At 43.0% G+C, this 26,759-nt stretch overlaps 2 long non-coding RNA genes and 1 pseudogene across 2 annotated transcripts in view; 1 reads left to right on the top strand and 2 right to left on the bottom strand.

Annotated features, from left to right (window-relative positions):
* The window catches only part of LOC120609033 (uncharacterized), a 29,406-nt gene extending 8,820 nt beyond the window's left edge, over positions 1-20,586 (bottom strand). Inside the window, exon 1 of the long non-coding RNA XR_005654626.1 lies at positions 20,197-20,586. This is a non-coding gene — a long non-coding RNA (uncharacterized LOC120609033). The remainder of the gene's footprint in view (positions 1-20,196) is intronic.
* LOC120609032 (uncharacterized) overlaps positions 1-26,759 on the top strand; it is a 50,694-nt gene that overhangs the window by 8,738 nt on the left and 15,197 nt on the right. The window contains exon 5 of the long non-coding RNA XR_005654625.1: positions 2,673-2,780. This is a non-coding gene — a long non-coding RNA (uncharacterized LOC120609032). The remainder of the gene's footprint in view (positions 1-2,672; positions 2,781-26,759) is intronic.
* On the bottom strand, positions 8,411-8,526 carry LOC120610004 (uncharacterized; annotated as a pseudogene).

Genomic DNA, 26,759 nt, shown 5'->3' with positions numbered 1-26,759 from the left:
AGAAGTAGAATTGCTGGATCATGTGGTAGTTCCATTTTTAATTTTTTGAGGAACCTCCATGTTGTTTTCCACAGTGGCTGCATCAGTTTACAATCCCACAAACAGTACATGAGAGTTACCTTTTTACCACAGCCTCACCAACAGTTGTTGTCTGTTGATTTTTTAATGATGGCCATTCTGACAAGCATGAGATGGTATCTCATTGTGGTTTTGATTTGTGTTTCCCTGATGATTAATGATGATCATCTTTTCATATGTCCGTTGACCATCTGTATGCCTCTTTGGAGACATGTCTATTCAGATCCTCTGCCTATTTTTTAATCGGATTTTTTTTTTTTTATATTAAGCCGTATGAGTTCCTTATTTAATTTGGATATTAACCCCTTATCATTGGCAAATTTTTCTCCCATTTAGTGAGTTGTCTTTTTTTGTTTTGCTGATGGTTTCCTTTGCTGCATAAAACCTTTTTATTTTGATATAGTCCCCTTTCGTTTATTTTTTCATTTGTTTCCCTTGTCTGAGGAGACATATCCAAAAAAATATTGCTAAGAGCGATGTCAAAGATTGACTCATATATTTTGATATTGAGTAAAACGATGACCTCAAGAAGTTGGAGGCCATGGAGATTCTTGGACTGTGTAATGTTCACAAACAAGACATAGAACTGTGGCATCAGGTGCCTGTTTTTCATATGTGTTGGCGTACTCATGGGACCAGCTCCATGTGTTCACCACAGTAGTATTTAGCCCTTGCTTTTCGGCTTCTTTTTAAGTTCTTAATCTTTTCTCAGACCCCTGACCTCTTTAAAAGGCCTGGAGATCTCTCATTTCATGGGTATAAATCAGGGGTTCCCAACCTCTGGGCCATGGACTGGTACCGGTACATGGCCTCTTAGGAACCAGGCCACAGAGCAGGAAGTGAGCAGCAGGTGAGCGAGCAAAGCTTCATCTGTGTTTGCAGCTGCTCTCCAGTGCTAGCATCAGCTCTCCCTCAGGTCATCAGATTCTCACAGGAGCACCAGTCCCTGGTGCCAAAAAGGTTGGGGACAGCTGATATAAATAATGATAGTAATGCCTTATAGTTTCATACCATTTCATGGTTTACAGAACTCATTCACACACATTTAATTCTCAGGAAAAGTCCTGGAAGGGACCATTCCTATTATACAGAAGAGGAAACTGAGGCTCAAAGGTTCCCTGACTAGCTAGCTCACACTCATTCTTGTAGTTAAGTGGCAGAGTGATAATGACGTCTCCTGCTCTCTGCCGTTCACCAGAGCTGCATTCTGTGAGTCTGTGTGTATTGGATATAGCAATCCTTTGTCATACATTCTCTCTATATAAAGCCAATTAAGGGATTTGTGCTCTTACTGTTGACTGTTTTCAAGATTATTAAATTAGTATTGGGGAAAAGTATGACCTTTATGAGCATTTAAGGAATAGTAATAAACATTAGAAATGTGGAAATCTCATTAGGAATATGGAAATCTCATGTTATTAAATATTCATCTGAGTAGAATCATCTGAGGAGGTAATAAGAGGGAGGGCTATGTGGGTGACAAAAAAATCAAAACTACATTTCCCAGTTAAAGGTTGAGAACATAAAATTTCCATTAAATTTTGATGGAAAGCATCAAAACATTTTCCTGAAGTGTTCCATAAAGAATTACTAAATGCCTAATACAAAGTATTGTTATATACTTATGGAAAGATTCTGTGCTTGCGTATATCAAACAAATCTAAAACAGAATCTTTCCATGAGTAAAGCTAACATATATAAAGCATCATCCCCTCCAAGGCAGAAGAGAGCGCTACCTTCAAGCAAAACCACAGAGACTACAAAGGAGATCATTATGCTACAGGATTCACACCCCACAGCTTCATCATTTTGCACATCTTTACTTCTTCCTTTGGTTGTTTTTGGAAGCCCTTAACCAGACCGACAGGGGTGACACAAAGGGAATCAGGCTATGCAGGTGAGGGGTGGAGCTGGCCAGGGAACATAGTCCCTTTACTCTCTGGCTCCCCCAGGCAGAACAGATGGACCACCCTTGGGAACCATATATTAGGATGGGAGAATGATTGTTCTCAACAGGGTATTTAAATGTGCCCATTTCCCAGCAACTATTTGAAGATAGCAGGGGTAATTGAAATGCAGCCAGCTCCATAGTAGGTTTGAACTTTGTCTTTCATCACCCCATTTCCCACGTTTACTAAAAATAGCAAAATTAACTCATTTAATTTTCATTGACTTTCCCTTCCCCTTCCTCTCCTGGGAAGAAGTACTTATGAGCTCCGATGAGGAACAGGCCTGGTTGGATTCATAAATTAAATAGTTTAAGCAGTTAAGATCTGGCTCTAGAGCTAAATATGATATTCAAGTAAGAAGGAGCCATCTAATTTAATAAGTGGGATGACATGATAAAGAACAAGTCATTCTAACTTCCATTGTGTTAAAAAAAAATTGTTAAGAAATTACAAATGTTTGAAACATGTCTAAGATGGCCAAATAACTTTTCATTTCATAAATACATTCACTAAAAAGTACCTTTAAATGTGAGTTTCTTGGATGCATTGAGAATGTTTAGGTTACAAATACAGGAATACTTCTGTTACTGTATCTGTTGCTCTGGACTTGTAGTTTTCATGCCTAGGTCTCAAAATATTTTTCAGAAGGAGAAACAGGCTACAAAAGAACCAAGAGATGAACCTGTTCTACTCTCCAGTCTGTGACTTCCTACAATAAAAGAATTTTGCAAATTCAGAGACACTGCCTGACAGGTAGAGTTGCTATAAAAGCAGTTGATTTATATTTTAATTGAGATATAATTGATATAAAATGTTATCTTAATTTCAAGGGTGTAACATACTGATTCAATTTTTGTATAGATTGTGAAATGATCACCACAATAAGTCTAGTTAACATCCATCACCACACATAGTTACAAAAATTTTTTTCTTGTAATGTCAACTTTTAAGACCTACTCTCTTAGCAACTTTCAAATATGCAATACAACAGTATTAACTAAAGTCTCTGTGCTGTATATTACATCCTCAGCACTTATTTATCTTATACTGGAAATTTGTACCTTTTGACTCCCTTCACCTGTTTTGCCCCACCCCAGCAGTATATTATTAAAGTAAGACAGTAGTAGAATAACACATTATGATTTTAGGCAAAATAGTTTTCAGACAACTAATTGAAAAATACCATGAACGTTGGATTGGAGGATGGGGAAAGGGCATTTTAATATATTTTTTTAAACATGCAGTCTCTTGCCCAGCAAAGAGATACTCGTAGGGTGGCATTGGCTGGATATCTTTAAATAAGTGAAAAGTATCTAGTAACTGACACAGGAGGATCCACGTGTGCCAAGACAGTGTGACATTTCAGCACCAGCCTGTGGCTGCCCACCCTTCTGGGCTCTGATCTCTGTCCCCTGCCAGCGCTGTGTGCTATCTCTGGAAAGCCTTCCATTTCAGCAGGGCTTACCTTCCAGGAGCAGCCAACACTGCCCTGGGGAACGAGCCTTCTTGGCAGCTGGCTCAAGATCATGAAGTGATGACCCAGTTCTCAAAGCCAAACTGGGAAGGAACTGGTGATGAGGAGGTGAGGTGGAGGGTCCGACCCGCCCTTAAATCCAAAAGGGGAAGGCAGGCAAATGACCTGTCCTTTCCCCAAAGCTTGTTTACTGCGCACAGACTCAGAGGTTTTTTGTGGGAAACTCAGAATGACAACTTCTGGCCCTGCTCATGTTAAGATTCTGAAGTCATTTACTCCTTATAAGGCCACTGAATTTTCTCTTTTCTTTTTCATGAGTGGAGCAGGCCCAAGAGGCCTGGTGTAAAAGAACTTGAGGGTCTATCGCCGTCGTAATCATGAGTCAGTCCCCTTGTTACTAAGAAGCAGACAGGCTGGAGTGAAGCCCCGACTGTGAGGTACTAGGGCTGCCTGATGGCGCACCTCCCAGTGGAGTCCGGCACAGGCCCCCTGGTGGCTCGCCAAATGCTGCCCGGCCTTTTGAGCACTGCGCCCCTCTGTCCAGCCCCTGAAGCCCCACTTCGCTCGGATCCCTCGCTTCTTCTGTGGCCTGTATACTTCCCGGCCTATTCCTGCTCCCCGCTTTTCAGGGCTGCTCATATCCTGGCCTGTTAAAGATCTCACTGGTTCTTGAAGCCCAGTTAAAATGCTGTCTCCTTGATGGACAGTCCTGAGTGTTCCCCAGATATCTCTGCCTCTTCCTCTCCCCTTTGCATTTTATTGTTCTGTCTGGTGCTGTGGGTGTTTGTGCATCTGTCTTACTGATCCCCCGTGGTGGATCAGAAGATCTTTGATCTCTTTGGAGTCAGGCCTACACGTTCATTCCCCTTAGCACCTGACACGTGATGAATTAAATTCATCACCTGACACATGATGAATTAAATTCATCATTTAATTAAACTTATTTGGAGTAAATGGAAACCAAATCGAAGGGGGCAAGGAAGAGACTAGAGGGCCAAGAAGTGGAGGCGGGAGGCTGATGGGGAAAGCAAGGGAGCAATACCAACAGGGCAGCGTGGTCGAATGCAGACAGATTTTCAGCAACTTTGGTGGAACCAGGAGGAAAGGACATTATGGGAGATTCTGAGTCATTGACATGTGTTATCCCCTAAAAGGGACTACACGGTCAGTGGGACAGAGCATTCTCATCTCGGAGCAGAACCTCCTCAGGGAATGCAGTGTAACGAATGGTGGCTGCAAACCAAGCACATGGTCCATATTCTCACAACAGCTGAATCGCAACCTCAGGGCTGCTGAGGAGGGGAAAGGTCACAGCACCAAGGGCGATCACCACTAACACTTACGGGTCACAGTTCATTCCACAGGACCCCTGTTGAGTTGCCCGATGTCCTTCAAATCACTCAGTGGGGTTCCAGATCGAAGGGTAGCGGGGCCCCAGGAGACATTCCACTGCGGAGCCACACATCCTGGCTCCAGTAGGGTAGCCTTGCCCCTATTTTTAAGGATTTCCAGAAGAAGAGATTTTAATTCCTTTGTTTCTTGGGGAAGAGAAAGAGCTTGGGAAGCTTTCCATTTTGAGTTTGTCAGGGGTGTGTCTGTGAACCACCTGAGGCTCTCTGGAAAGTGAATCAGGAAAGGCCCTGATTCGAGGACGGTGTATGGCACCGCCATGCAGTCCCACATCCTCCGGGCCTGGACCGCAGAAGGGACACTGCCATTTGCAGTAGCCGCTGAGTGGCTGTGCTGGTGTATAGAGTTTACCTTGTACTTTGCAGACTGAAAGCAGCCCAGTAGTGAGGGTGGTGGGTGAGGTGTGGGGAGGGGTGGAGCAAGGTGGGGAGGGGAGCCTTTTCCAGAATCAGGGTGAAGTCAGCTGAGAAAGGAAGAATCGAAAGATCTGGAGTTTCTCTGCACAATGGGCCTCAGAGTGAGGCCATTTTGTGGAAAAGCTACAGTCGGGGGAGGAGAGCCCTGAAGAGCTTGGGGCAAACCCTGACTAAAGGCCCTTCTTTCAGGAAGGTGTGTGACCCAGGTGTTGAAGCCCACGGGAGCCTGAGGGATTACCTGGCTCAGAGATCCCAGAGATCCCAGAGATCCCAGAGATCCTGGCTAAGGCCAGTGCTGGGTTTCTGCAATCCTCAGGGCTCAACCAGCAGAGGAGACAAAGACTTTGTTCTCGTTTTGGGAGTGCAGCATTTTTTCCTCTAATTCTGAAATGCTTTAATTTATAGTAAGCTGCGCTGGTTGGCAGCTGTTGGTGGGAGGCAGTCCATTGCCTAGGTCTGTAGCTTCTCATGTGCCCATCACCAGAGGCCTAATCCAGACTAAATCGTCCCATGAGCAGTTCGGGGTACCCCACACAGAACCCAGCTCTAATTCTGACACAACAGACAAATCATGAGTCACCTCCAGATTTAAACGTGCTGCATCCTGCCTAGTGTTTTCCACCAGGAGAGCTTCAGATTAGAAAATCCAGCCTTGAAGAGACCTGTTAAGGTGAATTTGAAGCGGATGTAGGGGCAATGTTTCAAAAAAGGAGTCAAGTGCCTTCCAGGAGACTTTAAAGTCCAGTATTATCGTGGGCTGACTTCCTTCCCCCCAAATCCACATGTTGAAGCCTTAACCTCCATTACCTTAGAATGTGATTGTATTTGGAGGTAGGGTCTTTAAAGAGGTGTTTAAAATGATGTCAATACGTGGGCCTTAGTCCAACATGACTAGTGTCCTTCTAAGAAGAGGAGATTAGGATATAGACACATACAAAAGGAAGACTACATAAAGACGCGGGGAGAAGGCACCATCTACAAGCCAAGGAGAGAGCCCTCAGGAGAAAACAGCCCTGCCCACACCTTAATTTTAGATGTCCAGCTTCCAGAAGAGTGAGAAAATAAATTTCTGCTGTTTAAGCCTCCCAGTCTGTGGTACTGTGTAATGGCAGCCTGAGCAGACTAATATAGGTGTGCTGAGGTGTACCTGTTGAGATCAGGAACAGGGCCCAGGAGAGGGAGGCAAGGATTGGAGACTGAAGGAATGCTCTGAAGTGACAAGACTTTAAATGGACTGTTCCAGGTTAGGGAGAAGGACTCAGAAGGTAGAGAAGTAAGGACAGTTGGAAGTAAGGCTGGATTAAGTTGAAGGGATAAGCTGGTCTAACTCTCCTCTCTGTTTGGGTTCCTCTATTCCACCCACCCTTTCCTTATCACGGCTACCTAACCTGTTTCTCACTGATCAGGGCCTTGCCTGCCCAGGGTCTTATGTCTCTCTGGAGTATATATAATTTATTAGGGGACCCTGGAGATGGAAAAATACCTTGTTTCTCCCCCAGGAATCTCTCTTGGTGGAATATCCGATTTTGGTGGAGGAGAAATTTAGAGTAAAGGCCTTTTGTAAGCAGCCCTCAGATGATATCACTTTGGGGACTGCCTGCTATTTCTACTCTTGAAGCTACCTAGACTGACAAAGGAAAAGATTTAAAAGAAAAAATTATGGACTGTGGGATGTAAAACTGAGTTGAAAAATCAAATGAAGTCCCCAATATGGAATTCCCAGATGGAGTCCTGTCTTAGTGTGAGGAACTACCCACTGCCTCCTTGCTCAAAGTGCTGCCAGGAACATTCAAGCTAAAAAAATATTGAGGCTCCTTGTGAGTATTGGATATGTGTCTAGCGCCGACATGCTTCCTACTAGAAGTGGGAAATACACTTAAGTGACCCGAGACTTAAGTTCCCCCATTTAACTTTTGAGATTGAAGAGACTACTACTTGCTTTTTATATTTAAAAAAAAAATCATTTTGTTTATTAAATTGTTATAATTTTCTTTATAATAATAGGTCTAGAATAGGTGGAAATTCCCTGAAACCATGCAAAGAATGGCTTGTCATCTCAGTCATTTTGATAATTATAGCTAACAGCAGCTCATTTAGTTGACATCATTTGGGAGAACTGGAACTTATCTCTGAGTGTCATTGTTATAATAGTTTTGATAGAATCTCTTCAAAATCCACCAAATATCCCTTTTTCTACCTAAATGTGGTTTACAGGAGACAGCATAGATGTTTTATTCCTCAGGGTCATCATAGCATTCCTGTTATACTGAGAAGTAACTCAGTGATGTCATAAGTGGGCCACCGTGTCGGTCTTTTTTGCACATGTGGCTAAATGATTTTTTTTTTTTAATCTTTTGTCTACTTGGTGTCATTGCCTATTTTTGTCAATCTGTCTGCTTCGAGAGCTCTCTCACTTGCTTTGGGCTGGGCAGGCAGACACCAGGCTTATTAAAATATGCCTATAGCTAGATAAAATTGGCTCTGAATGACAGGTGTCAGGAGCTCTTTGGTGAATAGGGGTGCAGTGGACAGTTGTGAATACAATCCCAGCTTGAGTTACTGCCTTTCTAAAAGTCCCTGATTTCTATTCAGGAATCCGTGTGTTTCTACCAGAGGCTACAAGGTTGGAGCACTTGACTCAGCTAAGCCAATCAGCATGTTGCATTCCCCTAGGCATGTGGTTGGTCCAGAGGTGAGTAGTGGTCCTGAGCAGGTCCAGTCATAGTGCTCTCAGCATCTCTAGTTTATGATGCTCTTTCTTTGGACATGAAGACAAAGCATATAGCCTGGGTCTATCAGCAGTCATCTTGCCACTACTAGTGAGTCAGCCTTAGGATGAGGCTGGTATCGAGGAAGGCAGAATGGAGAGAAGGAGCAAAACTATACTTTAATGACATCTTGTAACCACTGGATCAACCACTGTTTAAAGATCCCTCTGCTTCTGGATGGTTTTCATGAGACTTCATATGATAAATTTCTTTATTATTTAAGCAGTTTGAGTTAACTGTTTTGCTACTTACACCAGAGAGAGTCCTAACTGACTCATAATGTGAAAGAATTTTTTTTTAATTTATTATTATTTATGCCTACAGCACCTGGTCTTCTTAGGTGGTCTCCCATCCAAGTACTAACCAGACCCAACCCTGCTTAGATTCCGAGATCAGACATCAGGCTTGTTCAGGGTGGCATGGCCACAGACCATGAACCGCGGCTCCACTGGGGCGTGAACCCAGGACCTGCGTGTAAAGCAGATGTGCTAACCGCTACACTATGGAACCACGTCCTAATGTGAAAGAATTTAGAACTTGGACTTGATGTAAAATCTATTTTGGTAACTCAGAAGATATTGTCAGCACACTTCCTCATAATACATGGGTATCCACTTATTCTTTAAATTGCACATATGTATTACATGTACTTCGTGTGTATATTTTCACTATAAAAAATAGTTAATACCATTATACGCACATATAGGGAGAATAACCAATAACATTTCAGTCAAAAAATATTTATTGAGTGTCTGTCTCTAGGACAGTCATAAGTCATAGGGATAGAGTAGGGGAATGGGACAAAAATCTCCACTCAAAAAGATAAATTTATAAAAAAGATAAAAAATATATAGTAATGTCAGGTAATGATAATATATCTCCTATGAATAAGAGTGAAGAGGATTAAGGGAGAGACAGACGTGCTGTTATTTAGGCAGCATGGTCGGGAATGCATCCCCGATGAGATGACATTTGAGCAGAGACCTGAAGGAAGTGAGGGAGTGAGCCTTGTAGACGTCAGGCAGTAGGGGAAGAGCTCTCAGGCAGGGCAGCTGCGTAAGCAAGGGTTCTGAGGTGGGAACGGGCTTGGAGTGCTCTGGAAACAGTCTGGGGGGCAGAGCTGGAGTGCAAGGTGCATAGCCTCATACCCATGGCGAAGACGGGCTGGACTCAGGGAAGGGGTATGTTCGGAGGATTTTGAACAGGGAATGTTAGGATCTGACTCAGCATTTAAAGGACTGCTGTTGCCACATGGAGCTAGTGTGTAGAGAGTAAGGGTCGACGGGGAGGCCAGTTAGGAGGCTCTTGCATTATTCCAGGTGAGAGAAATGGTGACCGAGACACTGGTGTAGCAGTAGGGGTAGTGATGGGTAGTCAGACGCTGAAAGTAGAGCCCAGAACTTATCAGGGAACACGGACTGGATGTGGCAGGGGAAACGACGAGAGGGATCAAGGGCACCCAGGAACAGTTGGAGGAGGCGCAGGTCTGGGGAGAGAATCCAGGGTTCTGTTTCGAATGTGTTGGATTTGTGACGCCCGATTAGACATGCAGGTGGGGCTCTGCTGGGCAGCCGAATATACAGATGCGGATTTGGGAGAACACAGGGGAGCATTTTGAGAAGCTATCTAGCCTTCTCATCGATTGTCCTATCAGTGACAGATGGAGAACTAAAGACAGATGAAGTGGATGGAAACTTTATGAACACTGGTGATCTTTCCTACAATGTCCAAGATGTAGCGGCTGGAAAACTTCAGAGGGAGCTGCCTAGGGTTGACTAATTCCCTGTATTTGATCAGGAAATCATGTTATTGGAGGAAACATCATGGGTGACATGAAAACCCTCTGAGAAGTGCTCCCCGTGTGGCAGGAACCACCACTACAAGGCAATTCAAATGACGCTTCTAGTTGCTAGCTTTAGCAACCTTCTAAATAGCAAAAAGCTCAGGCCTGCAAGAAAACACACAGGTTGTTGCATTTTATCTTTTGTCCCCAAAGTCCTTGAGCACTGTGGAATATGTCCTTTTGCATCTGATGCCATTCTCCCTGCTGAGTGACTTGGGAGCCTGTAAATATAGCAGTAGTATTGGGAGCAGATAATGACAGTGTCACCTGTGACCATAGAACGTGGAAGTCCCTCCCTAGTAATTGGTAACCTCTGACCTTCTATCCTTCAGCTCTGTGCAGCCTAAACCGCATTACCGTGAAACCAAAGGCCCTGTGTTGGCCCCCTGGGTTCTGCCTCTTCTGCTCTGTCAGACACATTTGAACCTTAATCCTTGAGCTGGTTCTCTGTAAAATGATTTAATCTAGTTTTCAAAATGAACACCAAACATATATGTTCTAGGAGTTCAAATCAAAAATGCTCGCTTAACCTAGCTGAATTCCTTGTCCATTTTCCCAAAGGGAGAGGCAAAAAGAAGGGGCCTGAGAGAGCATCACTAACGCTCCCGATGATCTCTGAGTGCTCATTCTATGGAAAGATTAAAGGCTCCCTGGAGGCACCCAGCAGAAATGTCCTCCTGTAGGTTTGCATTCAAATTAGCTAATGAGATGAGCCTCCCATCTCAGTTTCCTGTCTTTGGTTATAATTGCTGTTGCAGACTTACTAATCATTTCCTGCAGTCTTTTTTTCTTTGGCTATGATAAATATTAATGTCTTTAATTTTTCATTCCTCTTTTGGGCCTGGGATTCTGTTAAGAGTGAGGTTTTCTTGTTCTCGAGTCTGCCTTTCTCAGCAATGAACAATTTTCATTTTCTATAATAGATTTTTTTAGGTTAGTTTTTAATTCGGACCTTCACTCTTGTTTTTCTTTGAGTGTTCTAAAAAAAATGGCCTACATCGGCCAGAGCAAATCCAAGAATTTAAAGCTCGTCATGGCCTCTTTTTTGACTGTTTTCTCTCTAGAGTCCCTGACCTGGCTTCCAGGGGAAAGTCATTTCCCTGAGATTATGTGCAACATGTTGTGTGTCTAGGAGTATGTGCTTCCCCCGCCCCCAGACAAAGATGTCATAATTTGCATGAGGTTTTCAAAATATTTTTACTAAAATAAATTCAAAACCATTCAGAAACCCTCCTGAACCATTCTGGAGACTATTGCTTAAGACAAATCTGGTGACTAATTCTTATGATACGTGGGACCAAATGTAATCATATCTTCTAGAGTCTAGGAACAAGGCTATTTCCTTCTCCCTTAAAACCACAGAGCCTTTGAACTAAATATGATTTCCTCTTCCTCATTCTACAGATGTGGAAATGAATTTCTCAAAATGATAGTTGATCTGCCCCAAATCTCAAGGCTAGGTAGTTGTAAAGCTGGAAGCAGAACCAGAATTTTTTGGTTTTTGATTCAGTCTTCTGTTTACTATGCCCATTGCACCGACAGCAAGATGACGTCTAACACTCCATAACATTCAGCATCCCAAATTCTTCTCTCTTTATTAGGATGTATCAGTTTATTCTCTCCAACTGAAGCAAGTTCATTCTTAGTACCTCAGTAAAAGTACCTACATCATCTTTAGTAATGAAAAGAACCCTTCCAAACCATGTGAAGGGTTTGTATGTCATAAACTTAAGAAATCATTTCTTGTCCTTCCCAGCCTGCAAAGAACACTCTTGTGTTTACCGTAGACTCTAGCCATTGCATCATTACTTATCTTTTTGTATCCATGCCCTTTGTTGCCCCTAGAATTTTAGGGGCCTTGGAGACAAGGACCTTCTCTTGAATGCATTTCTATCCGAGGATGTAGCATTAATAAAGGAGATATTTGTGAAATGATCAGCATTATTTACATGTTCCATTACACTTAGGATATTATCAAAGTGTTATCTCTGTGGATCATAATTCATAAGCTCAAATGCCTTCAAGGGTCAGGCAGATAATTTAAATTATTGAAGCAAAAACAAATATTAGGACCATAGGGCAGTGAAAACAACCAAAAACTGGGAAACCAATGCCCCATCACATTTAAATTTTAAAAAAGCACTTCAGAGGCCAAACTTTCAGCTATGGTGGCATGAAAAAGTCAGCAAATCCTCTCCCCCCGCAAAAGTATGAAACTGGGCAACACTGTCAAAACCAGCCATTTCTGGGTCCTGGAAGTTGGCTAAAGGCAGATAACAAATTGAGAAACATTTACTCATGAAAAATAGCTACAGCTTCCAGCAAGAACAGCAAGGGTCTGTAGCCTTGTTGCCTGTCTGCCTCTATCCCAGCCCTCTCCCCTACTCTGTCCACAGTTTTATCAGCAAGAGCTGACCAGAAAAAAAACATCAAGTTTGCTGCCAAAGGCAGCAGATCAATTTTGGGCAAAGGACAAAAACCTTCAGTGTTGACAGTAACAGACAACTTGGCAGGAAACAAATGGGGAAAACTCACAGCTCTGCCAGTCTGAGAATGTGCTCCTGGTCGGGGTAAGTGGTGAACCAGCCATAAGTTTAACCGAAAATCTTGGAATGAGAGAGCCAAAGAAGGGCTGAGCTGGGCTGGCCACACGCGGGGGCTGACTGGGAAACGGCAAAAGCCCAGTAGAATGTGAAAAATGATGCGGACTTAGTGCCGGCTGAACTTCAGATGCCCTCCCTAACCCTTGTGCACCTATTCACAGGAAGTGGAAGCTTTACAGGCTTCTGGTGTTTGAGAAAAACATCTGCCCGAATTTACTGGCTGACCACTAAGCCATACAGGCAAGGGGCAACCCCTAGAAAATCAAGCTAACAAATAACAATAGGAGTAAAAAACCCAGGCAGAGACATCAGCAGCTACACACTGGGGCGGAGAAATTCTGCAGTTGAATGCAGGCAGTTTAAAATAAAACCCTCAGGAAAAGAAATCAGATCCAGCGCTGCTAAATATTACCTAAAATAAATATCTGAAATATTCAGTTTTCACAAACAAAAAAGTTACAAGATATGCAAATGTGTAGCAAAGCGTGACCCATACTCAGAAAAAAAGTAGTGAGTAGAGATTGACTCCGAGTGGTCCCAGATGTTGAATTTAGCAGATCAAGCTTCAAAATGGCAATTAAAAACAAGTTCAAAGAACTAACGGAAACCATTTTCTAAAAATTAAAGAAAAACATGATGTCAGTGATTCAATAAATATGGAATCCCAATAGAGAAATAAGAACTATAAAAAGAAACCAAATGAAAATACTGGAGTTGAAAAATACAAGAAACAAAATAAAAATTTTTCTAGTGGTCTCAAGAGCAGATGTGAGATGGCAGAAGAAAGAATCCGTGAACGTGAGGATAAACAGTAGAAATTATACACTGAACAAAAGAAAGAAAAAAGATTGAAGAAAAACAGAGCTTTAAACACATAGGACAATATTAAGCATCCCGAAATACACGTCTCGGAAGGAGATGAGAAAGAGAAAACAGTGGAAAATGTCTGAGTAAATAATGACAGGGCATAAGTAAATAAATTAATTAAAAACTATGTTATTATTGAATAATATGTGTGGGGAGAGGGTCAGGAGCAAGGAGCCATTGTATATCTGAGAATCTTGGCACATAGGTGCATTTCCAGTGAAAAGCAATTGATGCGGTAATGAACAAAGCAGGAGATCACCTGAAACGCTCTTTGCCTCATACCCTAAATACACAGGCCTGACTCTTGGTGCTTTTCTCTGTGCAGGCTGATTCCTTTGTGTTGTTAAAATCTTGCCTGAGAGACAAAAATGTATGTGATGTACTTAACACAGTGCTGGTGATAAGAAAGTTTAGTGAGAGTGGTTGTTGTTAGGAATAGTATAATAAGGACTTCTGGCCCATCCTACCTTGATCCCAGTTTCATGGCGCCTCTTAATTCTGCCAGGAATTAGAAATAGCCAAATGGTAAGAGACATTGTCCATTTCTAACTCTTGGCCTGTAACTTTCTTAGGGAACACAAATAAAGCCCATTAGACCAGAAGTTTACTCAGAATTTGGATGTTGGACCTAGGGCAGAGACTGTGTGTGTGTGTGCTCTGCTGCTCAGGGCTTATATTATGACCAAGAAAGGTCTTCTTGTGAGGTCAGAACAGGGCCCAGAGGTATGTAACTATTTGAGTACCTCGGGTTGGCATGAATGACTGATGACACCCAAATTATATCCCTTCCTTCCTTCCTCAGAATGTTGTGGTTTCTTTTTACAAGGAGGCAATGAATCCCCAGAAGACACACCTGGCTGAATACCTTTGCAAAGTATCTAGTCACCACATTCCTAAAGAGCGGTGCTATTCTCTTCAAATTATTATCTGATAAAAGATTTTTCATTATTCTCGGCGACATAGGTTTACCTCTATCCAAGAACCATAAGTCTGATGTTGTTAGTTGTATTAGTCTGCTCTGGCAGCCATAGCACAGTACCGCAGACTGGTGGCTTAAACAACAGACATTTGTTTTCTCACAGTTCTAGAGGCCGGAAGTCCCAGATCAAGGTGGGGTTTCTTCCGAGGCCTCTTTCCTTGGCTTGTAGATGGCCGTCTTCTCTGCGTGTCTTCATATGGTCTTCCTGGTGTATGTTTTCTGGTCAGAGTCCCCTTTGGTTTCTTCTCCAGTCAATCCTTCTTGGCTTAGGGGGCTCTGAGTGGTGGGTCAAGGTGACCCAGCTGCCGGGCAGTGCTGGTGCCAGCCCGTCATCGTTCTGTGATCACTGCCTCCTTTGTCCTGGTCTCACACAGACCTCCAGCACCATCAGCTCAGCTGGCCTCTCTTCCCTGCTGTTCTCTTCCTGATTCCCTTGTTTGCTGGTTTCTGATTAACATGGGCAATCGGCATGTATACCAGCCCTTGGGTTGCTTTCAGGGCCTTTCAGATATTGGGGTGCTTCATTCCATCATACTCAGGTTCCCAAGAGGAACACAGAAGGCAAGCAAAGCTATCTTCATTTCTGGTGAAGGATCTATCCTCTAACCCTCTTTAGTGAACCACAAGATATACTTTGAGCCTAAGGGGCTCCCCGCTTCCTTCTGAGGAGTTAGGTAATATAGGGGGACAATAGGAAATGAATACGCCCTACATCTGCCATTAACACGCTATTTGATTCTTAGGCAGGGGATTCCTCCTTCTTGGTCTAAGGTACTGTACTTTAGGGAGCATTATACACAATGGTTTTCTAACATTTAATAGAAATTTTAAAGGAGCAGGACATTTTTAGCAATTGAAACCTGTGTGTATGGAAGCCCAATGTGAAACAGATGAGTGCTGAGCTTCTTTGGTGGAATTTGGGTTCCACTAGGTGGGGTAGGCTGGATGGGTCTGGCAGAGCTGGAGCTGGGTCCCCAGGCTGTGCACTGCCATTGACTTCCTTTTGCAGGGAAGGTGGGGGCATTCTGTGTACTTGATTGGTTGACAACCTCTGACATACTCTGAGAAACCCGTTAGAACTGAGTAGAATTTAGACTACTGTGGTTAGTGATGAGGCTTCATACATGCGTTGTATTTTGGGTGCTCTATACAACTTATAAGAATAGACCTCATCTTCAAGGCATTTCCATCCGCAAGATCCACCCTACCCGCCATGGTCCTCATTTCACCTCCCTACCCCTCCGGGAGCTTAAGCAGGGAGATCGTGGACATCCTTCTCAAATGAGTAGCCATTAATGCAATATCCCTCTTAATACAACACATCTAGAAAGACTCAGTAGTAGGTTTTCATTGTTATTGAAATTGACTTCTGTGGCTTCCTAGTGTCTTCAAAGTGCCCTTGGGGAACTTACTCTTCCCGTGGAGGTTTCCTTTTGATTTTCTTTTGTTGCTCTTGAAGGTTTGCCAGGGTCTCATGCATCTCTGTGCAGCTCTAAGCCTCAGATGTCTAAGATTGAGGACATCTTAGGACATGGTACTCAAAAAATGGAAAAGATAAGCCAACATGTTTTCTTATTTCTTATATATTAAAATTCTCTGGGAGGACACCAAAGGCAATATGAACACAGCCCGACTGTGAAATCAAAGCATCATTTAAAAAATAAACAAATAAGCTCAATGGGGTAGGATGATTACTCCCTTATTAAAAGCAACTTTGAGACCAGACAAAACAAACACAGAATTGGAGGATGGTTATTAAATGTGAACTTGTCTGTGCTGTACAGGAAAATTTTCTACTTGGTCACTTCATGAAGAAATATATAGAGCAAGATGAAAGGATATATATCCATATATGTGTGTATATATATATATATATATATATATATACACACATATATAGTGTTATATAGTGTTAGTTCTAAACATATGTGTATATATATGTATATATATATATATTTTAGTGTTGACATAATGCATAAGAATCAGTGGAGGAACTTGTTAAAATAGCAAATTCCTGCATTCCTCCAAACCCAGACATTCTGCTTCAGTAGGTGTCTGTGAAACATTGCAGGTGCTCTAACATAGATGGTCCCAGGAGGAAGTTTTGACGTTCACCGATGATTGTATCTGAGCTACCAGCATGAAGACAGGCTATAGTCCAGGGACTTACGTCCATTTTTGCAAACTCATTAGGAACGAGGGCCCTCATGCACACTTCTTTTTATTTCCCGAAATGCCTTCCCTCTACAAAATTTATTAGGGACTGGATAGTAGTAGTTCTCTAATAAAAACAAAAGAAGTGTTGTTGTTAGTGTTGCATTGCATTATATTATATAGTGTTAGTTCTAAACATATCACAATCCGATTGAGTCATTAGATTATTCTTTCTGAAATTAATCAGTTTTCTGTTCTCTCTACTGACTTAATATTACTTGGAAAAATCAAAGGTTTTCACTTCCCCACTGATAGATACCAGAGGTCCGGAATGTTCAAGAGCACAACTCAACTTACTCACTAGTCTTTTGTCTATGATAGGGCCTCTCTTTTCATTGATCCATTCACATTCTACCCCAGGCCCTCTGCCTTATTCCAACCTCAACCTGAAGGGCAAACCCACCATCTCTCAGGGCAGCCAGGCAAGACTCTCGGCCACTCCTGGGACCAGCATGACTCAGGCTACCCACGGGGTTTGCAGCAGACCTCTCACATCCTGGAAATAAGCTTTGGTCACTGCAGGGAAAGCAGACGAGCTCACCCCCTCCACGTGCATCTCCTGTCCTCTCTGGTCTGGCTTCTCTTTTTCCCCCATACCTTCTCCCTCTGGTTTCTTGCACTGTTGCTCGTATAGGGGAGGAAAAATAATCTTCTCCTACCCTTCTGAGTTCTTGGCTGAGACTCCTGTAATAAAAGGAAGATTAGGAAGAGAAAAACAAACAAATTTGCTAACACGCAGACCTCGTGTATATATGGGAGATACCCAGGAAAGGTGAGGAACTCCCTGAGGTGGCTTGGAATTCAGGCCTAAATGCCATTCTAATGGGGAAAGGGGAGGGGGGACATAGGCCTCTTAGGGGAGATGAAATTATTTTCACGAAGGATGAGGGCCCTTAGAAGAACAGATGAGAGAAGGTGGTATGACAGTTTGTGACAAGGTCTGTCTCGGTATGGCATTGACTTCTGGTCTGTTCGCCTGTGACAAGAGGCAGTTTTCCCTGGTTGATGAAACTGCCCAGCAGGAGATTATGACACTTGAGCTTCTTTTGGAGGCTCTGTCTTTAGGCAGATAAGGAGTTGAGAGAAAGCCTTTCCCTGCATTTGCTGGTTTTCAAGTGCCTATGGCTCAACATAATCAATATTCCAAAGTAGCACATTTTGGGGTGGCATGTCCTGAACTTCTATTTGTATTTTAGGGTAGCATATTCTGCTACCCTTCAGTCTCTCATCTCCAAGACTTGTGCAGCCTGTATGGGTGGGAACGTTGGGTATTATAGAACCGACTGCCCCGGGCAGAGGCCCTGGCACTTGACAGTTCGTCCTTGGAGCAGACGCAGCTCTGCGCCAGGACATGAGGCTCGGCGAGAGGAGCAGGCTGGGTCTCTCTCTCACACACACATTAGCACAAATTGCACAGCTCCAGCCTTGCCTGCTTCCCAGCTGGTTCCCTACCTCCCTCTGCAGCTTCTCCTACACGCCCACCCTAGTCTTGGCTCTCCCGACCCTCCTCGTGGGAAAGAAGCACCATTCTTCCCTGAGGATAACGCTTCCTGTACAGCCCTCTCTTTCCCACTTTAGGGTCCAGGCGATGGGAACTAGGTTGTGTTCTCCCATCTTCTTCACTGTCACTTCTAGAGCATACTTGCTCTTTATTTTTTCTTCGGTACTTTTCTTTGTAACCTCTCATTTGGGTATGTGATAGATAAAGCACAGGAGGTCTCAAAATACGGAATGGTTCATCCAGGAATTTTAAATATCACCTTTATAGGTGTCTGTTGCAAACAGGTCAGTTCAGTAAATGCTTTGCAAATCTCCCACAGAATGGCTTTTTCACCCATGTGTATAAGCTCCTGCTCTTCTGAGGTGTCTTTCCTCCAGTCATGTCACGTTGTCTTCCTCTTTTTCCTCTTCCTCAGCAACATCCCCACCTGCGTAATTGGCCTCTCATGGGACCTGATTTATAGTCGTTCTACATCTACTCCTGCCACAGCCCTGGGGGCCTGTAATATCTGTAAAGATAACCTGGCCAATATGCTATCCCCATAATCCTGTCCTCTCTGCCTCCGGTGACCTTCATATCCACGCCACTTCCAGTCACACCAGGATCGTGTCACCTCCTATACCTTCTCCACCCGAGAAACTCAAACCAGCAACGTCTCATTCTGTGGTCCCATGGGTCCATCATTCTGCTTCTCTGGCCTAATACACTTGGTTCTTGACCTCATAGAAGGTGCCAGTGCCCAAATTCTTCCAATTTCTTGTGACATATTAGCACTTAACTGGACTTTCTGCTTACCAGGCTTCATTTGAATCCCTGATTGATCACTACAATTACTGTCTTACCTGAGCTTCTAACAACTCACACCTGTCCTCGAGGAGCCCCACCCCCTCAAACTCCAGCCCTGGACTACAGCAGCCTTCTGCTTTCACTCCTCTTGCCATCGAGTGGCTGAGAGTGCTGGAGAAAACAGATTGGTAAAATATATCTGTATGTTCTAAAACTTTATTACACACCCAATCATAAGAGGCATGTAAATAAATATATATAAGATAAAAGTCTTTGCCACAAACAGATGAAATTACTACTGGAGGAGTTTTTTTAATTGTTGTCAAGGGGAATTCTTGAATTCCAGTGCTTCATCCTTGCTTCTCTGTTTATTCTCTTTCTTTCATCGTTAAGAAATCTGTCTCATCGGCCTTGACTCCTTTTGCAGCCCTCTTACTGACTGTGAAGACCTCTCAATGCTAAGACAGAAACTGCTAAACTGAGATAAAAAGCCTTCTCCTCCCTGTAGAGAGCTCGTGCACTCATCCCTTCATTCACTCATTCATTTGTTTATTCCACAAACAGATGAGTGCTACTTTATGGCAGACATGTCCTTGTAACAAGGGATACAGAGATGAACAAGACAGACAAGGTGCCTGCTTCATGCAGACTTATATTCTAGTGTGAGAAACAGACAAGAAAGAGAGGGGGAGGAAAGGAAAGGGAAAAAGACAGAAAAGGAAAGAAAATCAGAATTGTAGGTGCTAAGGAGAGAATCAAATTAAGATGATGGACAGTGTGACTGGGGACCCCAGAATGAGTGGTTAGGGAAGGACTGTCTCAGGGTAAACATCTGAGGTCTGAATGTTAGGAGACCATTAATGCTAGCATCAGAAGGCGGGGCGTTGAGCAAGAGGGGCTATGAGCTCAGGGAATATAAATTTCAGATCAGACCACATAAAACATAATTAACAGTATAAGTTTGTATCCCCACGAAATACATTTTCAAAAAACCCTATTTCCCTTATTCATATCTCCATTGAAATGACTATTTAGTCAGAGTCCACTGTGGAGAAATACAGCTCAGCAGCAAACACAGAGACAACTGAGAAATGTTAGCTGATGAATGGAATAGTCACTTCTGATAAATTTCTTTCCTAGGCAATTAATTTACCACACGTCCTAGGCAGGAATCCTACCTTTTCTTGTTCTCCGAGTAGGAAAGAAGAAGAAAAAAACAAATCAAACTAATCAGACCCAAACAAAGAAACCCAACCCAACTCAAAACTTCTCACCTCACCCCAAACAAAAATAACCCCTATTACTCACCAGCTCCAGCAATGAGAGAGGAGATTGCTATCAGGCTGTGACATCATTATATCCCGCACCAATTGCAGCAAAAGAGCAGAGAAGAGGTGAGGCTCTGGACAGAATGCTCAAGGAACAACACCCTTCCTCCTTGATTGTTTAGATCTGACTTGCAATCAAATACTAAAAATATGCCAGTTATAAATTGTTTGACCAACTCACTTGCTAGGGACTAAATTGTGTAACCCCCAAATTCATATGTTGAAGCCTCAACCCTCTCATGTGACTGTATTGGAGATTGGACCTTTAAGGAAGTTGACTGAAGTTAAAGGAGGTCATAAGGGTGGAGCCTCAATCCGATAGAAGTGGCACCCTTATAAGAAGAGGAAGAGACACCAGAGCTGAGCCCTCTCCACCGGGTGAGAACACAGTGAGAAGGTGGCCTTCTCTAAGCCAGGAAGAGAGTCATCACCAGAACTGGACAGTGTTGACACCTTGATCTTGGACTTCCCAGCCTCCAGAGCTGTGAGAAAATAAACGTCTGTGGTTTAAGCCACTCAGTCCATGATATTTTGTTATAGCAGCCTGAGCAGACTAAGACACAGAGATGACACAGTAAAATGAGTTGAGGGAGTGTGACATCCGCCACCTGCCAGGTTCAGTGTTGACATAGTAGCTAATGAGATCGTGGTGACTCAAAGATTTAGTGTAAAATTAAAAAAAAATACTCCTTATTTTTTGTAACTTGGAATTAATATATTATTTAAACCAGAAGTTAGTAATGTTTTAATTTTATATATATATATAAAATTAGTAATGTTTTAATTATATATATATATATATATATATATATATATATATATATATATATATATATAGCAGGCCATTTGAAATGTTTGTTGAATGAGTAAATGAATATATGAAAATGATACCACTGACTTCATAATAGTTAAGACCTGTACTTCTACATTTTCCCCCTGGTATTGAGGTGAGCTTTATTTTTAACCAAGGCCAGGCACATATCACCTTGTCAGGGCTGCAGGATGACTTTAGGAGGCTCTAAGCCATTTGCCTTCATGAGCCCCTTCCTCTATAAAAAAAATTGTTTTAGAATGGCATTCTTCTGATTTTAAAAGACATGAACACAAAGACATTTTCATGAACCCATAAAAGTATCATGAGCCCTCGGCACCTAACCTCTGTGCCTGACAGAAGTTCATTCCCAGTTTCTGGGATCTGAGTCCCACTTCTACCACTTATTAGCTGTGAGATTTGGGGACATTCACTTGGTATCCTTATCTATAAAAATAAACTGGATGTAGGTGTAACAATATGGAGAAAAATCTTTCGTTAGCAAGAAGCTTGTTTGGTTGGGAGAAGACTTTGCTAAGCGTCTTAGGCTGGGGTGTGTTGGAAGAATAAGACCTTGTTTTATGCTGGCACAGGGTGAGCGTGAGCTGAGCGTGAGTTTACCGCCACCCCTCCTGACCCCGGGATGCCTGGTAAAGGGATATGGGGATCGAGAACAGAAATGTGGAATAGAGAACCTTAGGGAGAGGCTTCTCTTCTCAGGACATCTTCAGTAATGTTTCCATTTCTCATGGAAGCTTTCTGAGAGTTGAACCTCTTTGGGAAAGCTGAAGGTGCTGAGTTCTGCTCCGAAGTGGACTTGGATCAGAACCGAAGGGCTCCGCCCAAGTGCTGGAAGCACTCAGTAAACCTGCCTTTTAATATTAACAGCCCAGGGCGGGATTGAAAGCTCTCTTCTGCCTCATTTTTAACCAATACACTAACTAGCCCAGATAATTATCTTGGGCAGTGGTTCTCAGCTTGGAGTGATTTTGTCCTTCCTATCCTAGGGCACTTTTGTCAATGTCTGGAGATATTTTCGGTTGCCGCAACTGGGTGGGAGGGTGCCACTGGTGTCCAGTGGGTGGGAGCCATGGATGCTGCTAAACATCCTGCAGTGCATACGAAGCCGGACAACAAAGGATTATCGGCCCAAACTGTCCATCTTGCCAAGCTTGAGAAACCCTGATATAAAGACTTTCCTCTCGAGGCCATCCCCGGAGTAAAAAATTGGGGAGCAATCTTTATAGCACACTGTGAGGTCAGCTGACTCTATTTGAAAAAAATCAAAGTATAAAGCAAACAACTATATTTATGAGCTTTTTCCTCTCCACTGCCTCAGGCGAACTGGCATTTAGCCAGCTTTACTATATAACCTGTTAAATCAGTTACTTTTTTTCTCAGGACTGAAAAGCCTATGTGATTTTTCAGTCACCTAGATGCAAGTTAGGCGTCCAGGATTTCTATCCAGAGCTTAGCTACCATCGCCCTCTGCTGGACAATTTTATGACCGCCGCTTTAAGTGTTGAGAACAAGTAGTTGATCCTGATCATTCTGATTTAGCAAGTGTCTGGGGCCACCAACTTTTTTCTTTGAACATGTAATTGCCTAAAAGGGCAGGGTTCTATTGGTTTATAGGCTAAATTTGTTTCTTATAGAGTACCCAAAGTTTAGAAATTATTTGGTAATGATTAAATATCCCTTGTTCTTCTCTGTAAGCACAGAGGCCCTTGTCATTTCCTCAGTGGTAAGAGCACCAGGGGCATCTCTTGTTCTAATATTTGGTCACTTTGGTGCCTGACACAGAGCTCCTACATCCCTTGAAATTTTCTGGATGACAGCAGAGTCTTCTGTTCTAATGAAGTGATGCTGGGATTCACTTCAAAATAATCTGGGAGATGGAGAGGTGCGGGGAGAGGGCAGATGATATGAGATTGGCCAGGATCATTGATGAATTATCCACTGATAATTGTTAAAGCTGGTTAATGTGAACATGGCAGTTTATCACATGTTCTCACGACTTTTCCATGTGTTTGAAGTTGTTTGTAATAAAAACCCTCAAAAATCTATGCCATTCCAGGTTAGAGTCCTGTATCTGGTGGTAGGGAAGGTGGAAGAGGCCATATGAAGGTCGACATTGATGCTAATGAGTGACAGGGACCCTGGGCGTCTCCTGCACCATCACTGTGCTAAGACAGCCCGCTTGAGGGGCAAAGAAAACAGTCCTTTAAGAAAACTGGACGTTTTCTTTCAATACTTCCTAGTTTCAGACTTTCCAAGGCAGACTCGTCATTCACAGCAAGAATCAGTCATCTCTAAGAAGTAAGTCCTAGTGATTGTTTTACCAAGTTCTCCATAATTTATTTGAAAAAGAAACAGAATCAAGCCTGAAATATGTCCTTAAAGGAGTGGAGAGGCACGATGCCAGAGGATGAGCCGCTCATTAAAGGCCAGCCGTTTGTCTCAGTTCTCTGTGCGAGCCCCGAGCGGCTGTCAGCGCAGAAGGAGCAGTTAAGTGGGATTAGCCGAGCCCTGGGCTGCTGCAAAGATGGATGGTTTCTGAGTGGAACCTCTTCTCCTCGCAGCGACCACGCATGATATTGAGTGAAATAATGGTCAGCGAGAACATCACCAACCCCCTAATGAGAAGCTGTTGACAGAAAAGTTGCTCTAACATCCATCAAAAAGCCAATAAACATCAAGGAAGGGACTGGAGATGTAGCAGCTCATAAATTCCTTCTTTAGGGGCCTCTAGAGAGGAGTTTTGGGACAACACACCTGCTCAATGTTTATTAAACGTAAACTCCAGAAGTGTAGCACACTTATGTCTTACCGTGACAGTGGTTAAGGGATGTCAGTAGAGTGGTCACACCATCTTTTGGTCAGACGATCCTGCTTTTGGTACCAATACTGGCCAGGTCTCTATCTTATGAGTCACTCAGATGTTGTCTGTGTGATGTCAGTTTGTGGTTAACTGAGAGCCAAGATCCTTTCCAGCTGCAAAAGCCAAAGCTTTATGTAGATGATCCCATTTCCTTACTAGTGGGTCAAAATCCATTTCTCTTCTCAAGTCCTGTAATATTTATGCCTATGGTGTTCATTTAGCAATCAATCCTGTTGCTTCAAAGTCTTCTGTTGATAAATCTTGTTTTTGTTTTTTTGTTAGGGGAGGGGATGATCACTGAGTGGCTGAGGTGACCCTGCCTCTTGACTGAGTTTGGGTTCCTGCAAAGGCAGACCCTGAATCAAGGACTGTGTGAAGGCTGTTTATTTGCAAAGCTATCACAAGTGAACACGTGGGCCAAGGTCAGGCAGGGGAGGAGAGAAGCCGGTAATGTTCGCGTGAATGGGCAGGTTGATGCTGTGGGTAACAGAGCTCAGCTCTGCGGGGCTTTCTGAGAAGACAAAGCACACATCTCAGAATTGTTCCCTCAGACAGTGGGGGCTGGGGCATCTATCCATGGACTCCCATCTGCTGCTGCTTGAGGGGTGTCCCTGGAGGCCTTAACTTCCCCCACTTCTGGGTTGGCCTGTTGAAAGCTGAGCAAGCTCCTGAATGCCAAAAATCACCCTCAGAAAGGCACAGAGACAAAAGTGTTGGAGGGGGCGACTTAGCTCAAGCTGCAGTAATAAAATACCACAACCTGGGGTGGGGTGGGGTGGGGTGGGTGGGGCTGAAACAAGACATTTATTTTCTCACAGTTCTGGAGGCTGGAAGTCCAAGATCAAGGTGTCACAGGGTTAGTTTCTCCTGAGGCCTCCGTCCTTGGCTTCTAGACAGTCGCCTTCTCTCTGAGTCCCCATGTGGCCTTTCCTCTGTGTACACTCATCCCTCTTGTCTCTCTCTCTTCTTATTAGGACACCAGTCCTATAGGATTAGGGCTCCATCCTTATGACCTCACTTAACCTTATTTCCTCTTTAGATGCCCCTTCCACAAATACAGTCAGTGGGGGCAGGGCTCCAAGATACGAATTTTGAGGGAACACAATTCCGTCCACAACATGGGGAAGCTCTTACCTGTGGGAATTGTCCATCACAGCTGCAGGTGAAATGGAGGCAGGTCATGGTCACAGGGGCGTGGGGTGGGTCATCAGCAACATTGCTCTATATGTATAGTTTAGTTTACTCCTGCCAACCACTTAGGAGGTAGATGTTATTATCACCCCTATTTAACCATGAAGAAACTGGGACTCGGAGAGGTCAGTTTAAACAACTAGGCCCACGTCACATGGCTAGTCGTAAGAGTGGGCTCGAAGGCAACCCAACTACCTGACTCTTGTCCCATGATAACTGTTTTGTATTTGAATTGTAACGTGGTAGTGACGTATCTCGTCTGACTCTCCTGGAGGGTCAGAATTGTCTTATACTTAAAAAAAATAAAATACCATCCTATAGTGCCTAGCATAGTAACAAATGAGACAATTTCGGTTTAAGTTTCAAGCATATCAACCCCTTTTATAGCTACTATGCAGAGCAAATCTATTAGATATCTTCACTCCTTGCCAACCAACCATATATTTCACATATCTCTCTATGTGAAGAATGTTTTATCACAAGAAGCATTAAGCAGTTGAAGACTAAAACATGCTTCAACTATGCTTTAGAGAAAATAAACAGGCTTTACAGAACCCCTGGGTCTGATTTCATCCAGAATATCGACCTACATTTACAAAGAGTTGTTTACAACTTTCCTGGACCGACAATGAAAACACTGATTTAATTCATGTTCTGCTCAGCTATTTAACTTTCCAGAACTGATTTAGAAAATGGAATCTGAGAATTTCTAAAAAAAAAAAAACTGACTATATCGCATAGCCTGTATGGGGAAATGTACCCTGGCCACACTGAACTGGACCTGACAAGTCTGCTCTGTGCTGGATAGTGTCTCGGCTCTGAGAATTTAAAACAAAAAACAAAAACAAAAACAAAAACAAAAAACAAGGATTTATGTGGCTCTCAGAAACACACTCTTGTTGGAGGCAGGGAGAATGATACGCAAGACTGTGAATTAAAAACAATAATTTAACATGCTTCCTGCACAATAGAGGTATCTGCAAAGTGATGCAATGTGGCGATCCACCTATAAGCAGGTAAGGGGGACCGCAGGCCGGCCTGGAGCAGGAATCACAAGCCCATGCTCCAGAGCCTGGCCTTCAAAACCCCACTCTCCTGTATAGGCTGCATCATACCGATAGGTCTTAAAAATTCTCAGACCACGTTCCTACATCAGTTTCAGAAAGTTAAATAGCTGACCGAAACATGCTTCTTAGCTGTGTCATGACAGGCAAATCATTTAATATCTTTGTGTTTCCATTTCTCATCTGTATAATAGGATTCATAAAGCCTGCTTCATAGAGCTTTTGTGAGGACTAAAGTATTAATATCTGCAAAATGCTTAAAACAGTGCGGGGCACGGAGCAATCACTATGTACATCTAAGCATCAAGTTTTAAATCACACTTCACTTTGACCAATACTTTTTTTTCTTTTTCTAAATTCTTACCAATGTCTAAAATTGGGAATTTTCATCTCAACACAGAATTTGGTAAGGCAGATATTGAAAACATGCAACATAAAATGGAAAGATTTCTTAAATGCATAAGAAAAATACTTTCCAATTGTTTTGAGGGTTTATATTTAAACATTCCTGGACAGCAGCACAGGGAGATCCAAACGAAATACCTGTATAAAATCAATGAGGATGTCAGAAGAGTGCACGCTGGGAATATAAACCT

The sequence above is a fragment of the Pteropus medius genome, unplaced genomic scaffold (genome assembly GCF_902729225.1).
Source record: "Pteropus medius unplaced genomic scaffold, Ma_sr-lr_union100, whole genome shotgun sequence".
Classification (NCBI taxonomy): Eukaryota; Metazoa; Chordata; class Mammalia; order Chiroptera; family Pteropodidae; genus Pteropus; species Pteropus medius.
Note: the sequence above shows the minus strand (reverse complement) of the source record. Positions and strands in the feature narration are given on the sequence as shown.